The sequence below is a fragment of the Penaeus monodon genome, chromosome 19 (genome assembly GCF_015228065.2).
Source record: "Penaeus monodon isolate SGIC_2016 chromosome 19, NSTDA_Pmon_1, whole genome shotgun sequence".
NCBI classification, from domain to species: Eukaryota; Metazoa; Arthropoda; class Malacostraca; order Decapoda; family Penaeidae; genus Penaeus; species Penaeus monodon.
Window position 1 is genome coordinate 10,449,785 of NC_051404.1, and position 461 is coordinate 10,450,245.

A 461-nucleotide genomic window follows, 5' to 3' on the forward strand; every position below is an offset into this window, starting at 1 on the left:
TGCCATTATCACAACCAAAACAAAAAGAAAGAAAGAAAATCCTCGTATCCTTCACTTCAATTACGAAAGAATGTTGCTTCGATGCATAGAAATCCCGTCAATATCTAAATTCATTTTCTTTCTTCATTTTCTCGGAATAAAAGTTATTTTTTTTCTATACTTTATCTCTTTGTCGTTCTGTTTATTTGTCTATTTGTTCACTTGTTTATGTATCTCTTGTGTTCGTAATATGAGAATTATTGTGTCGCATTTCCTTTCTTAAAATTATTTCTTTCTCCTCTCTATCTTGCAGGTGTTATTGCAGCTTAGAAATTTCCCATAATCCTATTCGTTTTCAAAGTTATTTTTGCTTTTATTTTGATTCCCTCTATCCTCTTTGTAAAATACTTTTAAACGGTTTCTTGGCTCCTTGTTTTGTGACATTCTTCCTGCCTTTCCTTTTTAGCCCATCTCGCTTTCTT